Source organism: Arachis duranensis, chromosome 2, assembly GCF_000817695.3.
Source record: "Arachis duranensis cultivar V14167 chromosome 2, aradu.V14167.gnm2.J7QH, whole genome shotgun sequence".
In the NCBI taxonomy this organism is placed as follows: Eukaryota; Viridiplantae; Streptophyta; class Magnoliopsida; order Fabales; family Fabaceae; genus Arachis; species Arachis duranensis.
In genome coordinates, this window is record NC_029773.3 from 57,192,148 (window position 1) to 57,199,820 (window position 7,673).

General features: G+C 36.5%; 1 non-coding gene across 1 annotated transcript; it reads right to left on the reverse strand.

Moving 5' to 3' along the window:
- Positions 1-7,116: 7,116 nt before the first annotated feature.
- On the reverse strand, positions 7,117-7,220 carry LOC127745333 (small nucleolar RNA R71). The gene has a single exon (XR_008006530.1). It is a non-coding gene; the product is annotated as a small nucleolar RNA R71 (small nucleolar RNA).
- Between the last annotated feature and the right edge of the window lie 453 nt (positions 7,221-7,673).

Consider the following 7,673-nt stretch of genomic DNA (forward strand, 5'->3'; position numbering starts at 1 on the left):
GTCGGACACTCATCTTAGAGAAGAAACAATCATAAGCATAAAAGAAGAGTTTCTCGGAACTATCTAGGGGCGGGAAGCACACTCTCTCCTCGGAATCCGGGGCTACTAGTTCATAATCCCTCTCAGACTCTCTATCTTCACATATGCTACATTGCCTACGAAACCTATCTAAATACTCAGAATCTACCACAGAAGGGACTCTTAGAGGAAGAGGGTCTACCCAACCAAGACCACATGGGATTTTAGTCGACATCGCTTGAAGAACCTTTCGAGACATAAAATTCTTACCTACAAAGAAGAATACAACAGCAAGCAAAAATCACATAAAGAAGACAGCGAAAACCCATTCAGCAAAGCAAGAAACAAAAAACCCCACGAAGAAAATGGGGCAACCCGGAACAAAAACACCAGAGAACAAAAAAGAGCCCCCCATATACAAACAACAGCAATGGCGGCGCCTCTTTTTGGGGCAACCCAGGCATAAAGAAAAAGAAACAAACAAGAGCCACACAAAGAACAGAAGCATATGATCACAAGAAAAAAGAAACATGGGAACAAACCTGGAAGAAAGAAACGAAGATGACGAGCTCCGAAGCAAGGAAAACGAAACGACGGCACAGAGGAAACCCCGGAAAGACACACGGAAAGATTCAGGGAAGCAGAACAAAGAGAAAGAAGAAGCGGTGCTCGAAAAAGCATAAAGAAAAACAAAACGCAGGAAAAAAGGAAGAGAGCAAATAAATAAAGCCTTCACAGAGCCCGAACGGAAATCGAGGAAAAACGGTAAAATGCAATAAATGCAGGAACGGCCATAAGATAAGAATATCTTATCCAGGGAAGATCACGGCCGACTACTATAAATACACTGGAGCACCCAGGTATGGCATTCATTCACATTCTACACATATCTGCTTGGACCCATGCTAACTTAAGCATCGGAGTGTCATTGCAGGTACAACCACCAACCACTCTGCAGATCAAGCTCGGGTCACTAAACCCCCACCTCGGGTCTAACCAGACGACCGAGCTACACGTTTCAGGTAACCCTCGGAACATTTACAAAAGAGAAAATGAAAGGATATTACCATGGTGGGTTGTCTCCCACCTAGCACTTTTGTTTATTGTCCTTAAGTTGGACTTATGGGGAGCTCCTCTCAAGGTGGCTTTTGCTTAAACTCATCTTGAAACATCCACCAATGCTTGAGTCTTCAATAAGCTTTATTCTTTAAATTTAATATCTTCAAGCCTTGATGGAGTACTTCACAAACTATGGGCTCCCAAAGTCCTCATGTGTTCCCGGATCCCATATTTTGTTTTCACACCCATCTCCAAGTTGATTATCATTAGTCCATGTGGGTGGTGAGCAAAGTGAATTCTCAAAGAAATGACCAAACATCATCCTAGACCCAAGCAGTCTAGTTCTACACCAACTCTTGCTATTAAGCTTTGAACGTGTAACTATCATGAAACTAGAATGATATTTCTAACCACTAGCCATCTCCTTTTTGCTCTTAAAGCCAAAAATATATCTAATTTAACCATCCGTCTCAAGCAAACCATATTCAAGGGGAATAATAAATCTTAAGTATAAGGAATTTACCCACTTGAATGAAAGAATGGATGGTGGTGGCTTGGGGAGAGGTATCTCCAATGTACTAGCAAGCTCTACTCCCTTGTTTGCTTCCTTGTCAATCTTCACCTCTTCATAAACTTCTTCATTCTCAATCTTTTGTTCATCAACTTCATCTAACTCTTCTCCGTCACTCAAGTCATAAATTGGAGGACGAGAGAAATCTACCTCCACATCACTTTCAAATTCATTGGGAGAAGGTTCTTCAAATTCAAAGGATTCACCACCAAGAAGGTTGGATGCATGATCTTCATCACCAAGGGAACTCAATTCTTGCTTCATTCCCTCCAAGTCTTCACTCAAAAATTGTTTTGGAGGTTGTTGATGAGCAGATAATTTATACGCTTTTTGGCATTATTTTTAGGTAGTTTTTAGTATGATCTAGTTACTTTTAGGAATGTTTTCATTGGTTTTTATGCTAAATTCACATTTCTGGACTTTACTATGAGTTTGTATGTTTTTTTATGATTTTGGGTATTTTTTGGCTGAAATTGAGGGACCTGAACAAAACTCTGATAGGAGGCTGACAAAGGACTGCTGATGTTGTTGGAATCTGACCTCCCTACACTCAAAATGGATTTTCTGGAGCTATAGAACTCCAAATGGCGCGCTCTCAACGTTGTTGGAAAGCAGACATCCAGAGCTTTCGAGCAATATATAATAGTCCATACTTTTTCATAATTAGACGACGTAAACTGGCGCTCAACGCCAGTTTCATGCTGCATTCTAGAGTCAAACGCCAGAAACACGTCACGAACCAGAGTTGAATGCCCAAAACACGTTACAACTTGGCGTTCAACTCCAATAAAAGCCTCAGCATGTGTATAGATCAAGCTTAGCCCAAGCACACACCAAGTGGGCCCTGGAAGTGGATTTCTGCATCAATTACTTACTTCTGTAAATCCTAGTAACTAGTCTAGTATAAATAGGACTTTTTACTATTATATTTTCATCCTGGATTGTATTTTTGATCTGGTGATCACGTTTTGGGGACTGGCCTCTCAGCCATGCCAGAAACTTCATCACTTGTGTATTTTCAACGGTGGAGTTTCTGCACACCATAGATTAAGGGTGTGGAGCTCTGCTGTACCTCAAGTTTCAATGCAATTACTACTAGTTTCTATTCAATTCCGCTTGTTCTTATTCTAAGATATTCGTTGTACTTCAACATGATGAATGGGATGATCAGTGACACTCATCATCATTCTCACCTATGAACGCGTGACTGACAACCAGTTCCGTTCTACCTTAGACCGGGCGTATATCTCTTGGATTCCTTAATTAGAATCTTCGTGGTATAAGCTAGAATTGATGGCGGTATTCATGGGAATCCGGAAAGTCTAACCTTGTCTGAGGTATTCCTAGTAGGATTCTGAAATTGAATGACTGTGATGAGCTTCAAACTCGCGATTGCTGGGCGTGATGACAAACGCAAAAGAATCAAGGAATTCTATTCCAATATGATCGAGAACCGACAGATGATTAGCCGTGCTGTGACAAAGCATTTGGACCATTTTCACTGAGAGGATGGGATGTAGCCATTGACAACGGTGATGCCCTACATATAGCTTGCCATAGAAATGAGTGACAAAGATTGGATAAAGACAGTAGAAAAGTAGAGATTCAGAAGGAACACAGCACCTCCAAACACCTATCTGAAATTCCCACCATTGGATTACATGAGTAACTTTATCTTTTTTTTCTATTTAATTTATTATTATTATTCGAAAAACCAATAATCTCTTAAATTAGTTAAATCTGCCTGACTGGGATTTACAAGATGACCATAGCTCGCCATTGTTGATGATCACAATTTCGTGCACCAAGTTTTTGGCACCGTTGCCGGGGATTGTTCGAGTATGGACAACTGACGGTTCATCTTGTTGCTCAGATTAGGTAATTTTCTTTTTATTTTCTTTTCAAAAAAGTTTTCAAAAATCTTTCAAAAATTTGTCTTTATTTTTTTTCTAAAGAATATTTTCGAAAAATTTATTAAGAAAATACAAAAAAATCATAAAATCATAAAAATCAAACATATTTTTTGTTTCTTGTTTGAGTCTTGAGTCAATTTTAAAGTTTGGTGTCAATTGCATGTTTTAAAAATTATTATGCATTTTTCAAAAAATTCATGCATTCATAGTGTTCTTCATGATCTTTAAGTTGTTCTTGGTAAATCTTCTTATTTGATCTTGATGTTTTCTTGTTTTGTGTCTTTTATTGTTTTTCATATGCATTTTTGCATTCATAGTATCCATGCATTAAAGAATTCTAAGTTTGGTGTCTTGCATGTTTTCTTTGCATCAAAAATGTTTCAAAAAATATGTTCTTGATATTCATCATGATCTTCAAAGTGTTCTTGGTGTTCATCTTGACATTCATAGTGTTCTTGGATGCATCATGAGTTTTGATTCATAATTTTCATATTGTGAGTCATTTTTGTTGTTTTTCTCTCTCCTCATTAAAAATTCAAAAATAAAAAATATCTTTTCCTTATTTCTCTCCTAATTTTCGAAAATTTGAGTTGACTTAGTCAAAAAATTTTAAAATTAGTTGTTTCTCATAAGTCAAGTCAAATTTTCAATTTTAAAAATCTTATCTTTTCAAAATTTTTTTCAAAAATCAAATATTTTTCATTTTTATCTTATTAATTTCGAAAATTTTAAAATTATTTCAAAATCTTTTTCTTAATTTTATTTCAAATTTTTGAAATTACACTAACAATTAATGTGATTGCTTCAAAAATTTGAAGTTTGTTACTTTCTTGTTAAGAAAGGTTCAATCTTTAAATTCTAGAATCATATCTTTTAGTTTCTTTTTAGTTAAGTAATTAATTTTAATTTTAAAAATTAAATCTATCTTATCTTATCTTTTATATCATATCTTTTTCAAAATTTTATCTTTTTCAAAAATTTGATTTTAAAATATCTTATCTAACCTCTTATCTTCTTATCTTTTCAAATTTGATTATAATATCTTTTTCAACTAACTAATTAACTTTTTGTTTGTTTTTTATCTTTTTCAAAACCACCTAACTACTTCTCCCTCTCTAATTTTCGAAAATATCTCATCCCTTTTTCAAATTTTTTTTAAATTAATTGATTGTTTTAAATTTTAATTCTATCTCATCTTTAATTTTCGAAAATCACTAACTCCTTTTCAAAATTAATTTTCGAATTCTCTCTCTCATCTTCTTCTATTTATTTATTTATTTACTAATACTTCTCTTCACCTCTCTTCATCTCCAATCACTTCCTCTATCCTTACCCTTGTGTTTGGATTATTCCTTCTTCTTAATCCTTATCCCCTTTCTTCTTCTACTAATAATAAGGATCCTCTTTAATGTGACATAGAGGATTCCTCTTCCTTTTATTTTTCTCTTCTCTTTCATATGAGCAAGAACAAGGAAAAAGGCACTCTTGTTGAAGCTGATCTTGGACCTAAAAAGACTCTGAAGAGAAAACTAAGAGAAGCTAAATTACAACAATCCAGAGGCAACCTTTCTGAAATTTTCGAACAAGAGAAGGAGACGGCAGCCGAACCCAACAACAACAATGCAAGGAGGATGCTTGGTGATTTTACTAAACCCACGTCCAAGTTTGATGGAAGAATGATGAGCGGATATTTTATACGCTTTTTGGGGGTAATTTCATATAGATTTTAGTATGTTTTCATTAGTTTTTAATAGAATTTTATTAGCTTTTAAGAAAAAATCATATTTTTGGACTTTACTATGAGTTTGTGTGTTTTTCTGTGATTTCAGATATTTTCTGGCTGAAATTGAGGGAGCTGAGCAAAAATCTGATTTAGGCTAAAAAAGGACTACTGATGTTGTTGGATTCTAACCTCCCTGCACTCGGAATGGATTTTTTAGAGCTACAGGAATCCAATTGGCGTGCTCTCAATTGGGTTGGAAAGTAGACATTCAGGGCTTTCCAGCAACATATAATAGTCTATATTTTTCGCGAAGATAGATGACATAAACTGGCATTCAATGCCAGTTCCATGCTGCAATCTGGCATCCAGCGCTAAAAACAGGTTACAAGTTGGAGTTCAACGCCAAAAACATGTTACAACCTGGCGTTCAACTCCAGAAACAGCCCAGACACGTGAGAAGCTTAAGTCTCAGCCCAAGCACACACCAGGTGGGCCCCAGAAGTGGATTTCTGCACCAATTATCTTAGTTTACTCATTTTCTGTAAACCTAGGTTACTAATTTAGTATTTAAACAACTTTTAGAGACTTATTTTGAATCTCATGACATTTTTAGATCTAAATTTTATACTCTTTGATGGCATGAGTCTCTAAACTCCATTGTTGGGGGTGAGGAGCTCTACAGCGTCCCGATGAATTAATGCAATTCTTTCTGTTTTTCATTCAAACACGCTTGTTCCTATCTAAGATATTCATTCGCGCTTCACTATGAAGAAGGTGATGATCTGTGACACTCATCACCTTCCTCAACCCATGAATGTGTGCCTGACAACCACCTCCGTTCTACATTAAATTGAATGAGTATCTCTTAGATTCCTTAATCAGAATCTTCGTGGTATAAGCTAGAATTGATGGCGGTATTCATGAGAATCCGGAAAGTCTAAACCTTGTCTGTGGTATTCCGAGTAGGATTCAAGGATTGGATGGCTGTGACGAGCTTCAAACTCGCGATTGTTGGGCGTGATAACAAACACAAAAGAATCAACGGATTCTATTCCGGCATGATCGAAAACCAACAGATGATTAGTCATGCTGTGACAGAGCATTTGGACTATTTTCACTGAGAGGATGGGAAGTATCCATTGACAATGGTGACACCCTACATATAGCTTGCCATTGAAGGAGCCTTGTGTGTGGGAAGAGGAATACAAGAGGAAAGCTTAAATAAGAAGGACAAAGCATCTCCAAAACTCTAACATATTCTCCATTATTGCATAACAAGTAATTATTTCATGCTCTTTTATTTTTTTAATAACTCAAACTGATAATTATAATTGATATCCTGACTAAGAATAATAAAATAAACATAGCTTACTTCAAACCAATAATCTCCGTGGGATCGATCCTTACTCACGTAAGGTATTACTTGGACGACCCAGTGCACTTGCTGGTTAGTGGTACGAAATCATAAGAAATCTTGATTTTGATATTGGGATTACAATTTCGTGCACCAAAGAAGCATCTCAATTCCTGCCATTGGAGCAAACAATTTTGAGCTGAAACCTCAATTAGTTGCTTTAATGCAACAGAACTTTAAGTTTCATGGACTTCCATCTGAAGATCCTTACCAGTTTTTAACTGAGTTTTTGCATATTTGTGAGACTGTTAAGATGAATGGAGTAGATCCTGAAGTCTACAGGCTCATGCTTTTCCCTTTTGCTGTAAGAGACAGAGCTAGAACATGGTTGAACTCACAACCTAAAGATAGCCTGGACTCCTGGGATAAGCTGGTCACGGCCTTCTTGGATAAATTATTTCCTCCTCAAATGATGAGCAAGCTTAGAGTGGATGTTCAGACCTTCAAGCAAAAAGATGGTGAATCCCTCTATGAAGCTTGGGAAAGATACAAGCAGATGACCAAAAAGTGTCCTTCTGACATGTTTTTAGAATGGACCATATTAGATATATTCTATTATGGTCTATCTGAGTTTTCCAAGATGTCATTGGACCATTCTGCAGGTGGATCCATTCACCTAAAGAAAACGCCTACAGAAGCTCAAGAACTTATTAACATGGTTGCAAATAACCAATTCATGTACACTTCTGAGAGGAATTTCGTGAATAATGGGACGCATCAGAGGAAGGGAATTCTTGAAATTGATGCTCTGAATGCCATATTGGCTCAGAACAAAGTGTTGGCTCAACAAGTCAACATGATCTCTCAAAGTCTGAATGGATGGCAAAATGCATCCAACAGTACTAAAGAGACAGCTTCTGAAAAAGCTTATGATCCTGAGAACCCTGCAATGGTAGAGGTTAATTACATGGGTGAACTTTATGGAAACACCTATAATTCATCATGGAGAAATCATCCAAATTTCTCATGGAAGGA